This window comes from Brassica oleracea, chromosome C4 (genome assembly GCF_000695525.1).
Source record: "Brassica oleracea var. oleracea cultivar TO1000 chromosome C4, BOL, whole genome shotgun sequence".
In the NCBI taxonomy this organism is placed as follows: Eukaryota; Viridiplantae; Streptophyta; class Magnoliopsida; order Brassicales; family Brassicaceae; genus Brassica; species Brassica oleracea.
In genome coordinates this window covers 26659941-26662886 of record NC_027751.1, presented here as the reverse complement: position 1 = coordinate 26662886, position 2946 = coordinate 26659941, and the positions used below count along the sequence as shown (strand labels likewise).

The 2946-nt window shown below is 34.5% G+C and overlaps 1 long non-coding RNA gene across 1 annotated transcript; it reads right to left on the bottom strand.

The window, feature by feature from the left end:
• Positions 1–580: 580 nt before the first annotated feature.
• On the bottom strand, positions 581–2083 carry LOC106341973. The gene is made up of 4 exons (XR_001269785.1): positions 1844–2083; positions 1633–1672; positions 1434–1559; positions 581–1190 (listed from the first exon to the last, which is right to left on the bottom strand). It is a non-coding gene; the product is annotated as an uncharacterized LOC106341973 (long non-coding RNA).
• Positions 2084–2946: the final 863 nt, after the last annotated feature.

Genomic DNA, 2946 nt, shown 5'->3' with positions numbered 1-2946 from the left:
CTTAATCGTTCTAGTTCAATCAATTTTGTGCTTGATTCGATTTTGTTTGTGTTCAATGTAAAGCAATTAAGAACACACACAATTTGTTTACCCAGACTTCATTGCCTAGTGTCTGGAAAGAGATCAAAACTCTCAAGTTTTTCCACTATTGATCGAGATGATACAATAACAAAGATAATACCGAGATTGATATTGTTTGCTTTTGTGCAGCTATTACAAGCTTCTACACAAAACATACACCGGAGAAGACTATCACAGTGACTACGACGAGGACACCTCAATGTCTTCCTCTGAGCTTTCAGACGCCGAAGACTTGTAGCCTGAATCAGAGAAAGAGCTATGAACACTTCAGGATCTCTCTATCTTGATCGCGGAAGAGAACCAGGTAATCAGGAGCTTAAAGCTCTGATACCATGTTAGAAAATGAAGATCTGAGTTAAGAACAAGAGAGAGAGAGAAATGAGAGAAACGAGTAAAGAAAGAAAAACTTATTTCTTTAGATCTAAAAAAAATGTCATTACAATAGGTTATCATGGGAAAGAAGCAGAATGGAACATTCTTACTCTAGTAGCCAAACACCCTTGGCTTATTAAGAAAGCTAAAATAAAATATCTGTTTGTTTTTACTGTAGCTCTGCGAGTATTGTTCATTCTGGCAGGTCTTGCTTGATTTCCTTTGGCAAGTCTTGTTAGCTTTAACACCTTGCTAGATAAAAGCTTTCTTTTTATTTCTTCATGTCAATAGATGATGGTAAAATATTGCAAACTCATGACACTCGTTGCAGCTGCATCATCCAAGTGCAAGACCGAGTCATTTCTTACTTCTATCCAAGTCCTCTTGTTAATCTTTTAGTTAAGTCTTTATGGTGCAAGACCGAAGTTTATATTGGTTGTGTTTGATGATGCATGATTTTTGTGTGTTTCCAAAATAATAATTATTTTTTAAACGTGATTTGAAGCTACGTATCACAGTTTGAACGCACCGTTTTATTCGAACCTACTTGCAAAGAAGTTGTTTCCTAGGGAGATGATTACTGATTCATCAGATCCTCTGTTTTTGCTCTGTTCGTTTTATCTCATATACTCTGTTCTTGAGATTGCACACTGCTTGTTTCTTTAAAAAACTATGTGTTTCCTTGAACATGAATTATATAATGGTTTGTTTACTTCAACACCATCCTCGTATGTGACCTGGACAAAGACACTGTTGTGTTATAGGTTTCTGAAGATAAGATAGTGGTGAGCAACCAAACTGAGCTAAGTTTACGTCCAAAGTGTTTTCTTGAAAATTCATCAATTGTCTAATGATGCCAAAACACCTAACTATTAAAGTCAAAAGACGTCATATCATGAATCCAAAAATCAATCTGCAGGGTACAAGGGACTAAAGAGGTGGTCAATGAGCGTTTTGACAAAGAGAAAAATCAAATTTACCTCTGGTTCATGGGACGAGCCAACATAAAAACCACACCAATGCAGTTCGGGCGACATGTTTTCCTTCCAACAAGATAGTTCCGAGATTGTCCTGACGCATCCAAATTGTTCTTCCTTACCTCTGAACTGAGAAGCATGTCGAAAGTTGAGATTGAAGTATTAATACTAAGAGAAAACAGCATTTAAATACTGAACTTACTCAAATTTGCCAAAAAAAATTACACCAATTCTTCATTAACCTGAAAAATAACAGTTACGTTGACTTGGCCATTTTATATATGAGTTTAGTCAACATAATTCAACGTTAATTGGCCATTCACGTTCACCTCAAAAGAAATGACATCGTTTCAAAATTAGAATCTCATAACTCAAATTCCCAAATAAAAAACAGAAGAAAATCAATTTCTAACCTCTCTACTCTCTTTATTTACAGTGGGACCTGAAATCAGCTTCTTCTCCTCTCCTCTCTTCAAATTGACTTCAATTCTTCTCCTAAAATCAATTTCATTGACTTTTCAGGTTGGCTACATGAAAGAAATGAGTTATAAAGCTTGAAAACATTGAGAAAGATAAAAGTTCAAACGCCAAGACAAAGTTGATATTTATATGTCTACTATGTTATGGTTGTGCAGCCCTGTACACAATTTACGTTGAAGATCCTGTCAAGTAGAGGAACAAGAAGCTTGGGAATGAGGTATTTATTTAGATGTACATATGGAGTGTTTGGTGGGTTATAAAACGTGGAACTAAAGCTTCAGTTCAAGAAGAAACGTGTGTGTGGTATATTGTTTGGATTGTAAACCATATTCTTAGATGTTGAAACAAGACTTGTATTAACACTTAGGGCATCATTATTGCAAGTCCTTGTGTTTGGGTCCTTAATACACATATATATATATATATATGTATATATTATATATGTGTATATAATTGCGGGTTAAGGACTTTACGGAAATCCAAACCGAAAGTTCCTTAATTAAGGAATAAGGAACTTTCGGTTTGGGTTTCCGTAAAATCCTTAACCCGCAATTATATACGCATATATAATATATACATATACATATATATATATATATATATATATTAAGGACCTAAGCACAAGGACTTGCAATAATGATGCTCTTAGATGTACATATGGAGTGTTTGGTGGGTTATAAAACGTGGAACTAAAGCTTCAGTTCAAGAAGAAACGTGTGTGTGTGTTATATTGTTTGGATTGTAAACCATATTCTTAGATGTTGAAACAAGACTTGTCTTAACACTTAAAAGCTAAATCAGAGTTTTCTCAACGCAAAAAAAAAACATGTTCGCTGTAGCAGCACAAAGATCTGAGCGCATGAAGCAAATATTAACTTTATCCTTACTCCACATCAGTGAAAGGAAATGAGAATTACTCTCAAGGTTCCAAAAATAATCACTCAAAACTTATTTTATTTCATTGATCAAATGGCATTTATATAATAGGCAAGACATACAAAAGGTTGACATACAAAAGGTTTAGTGAAAACCTAGA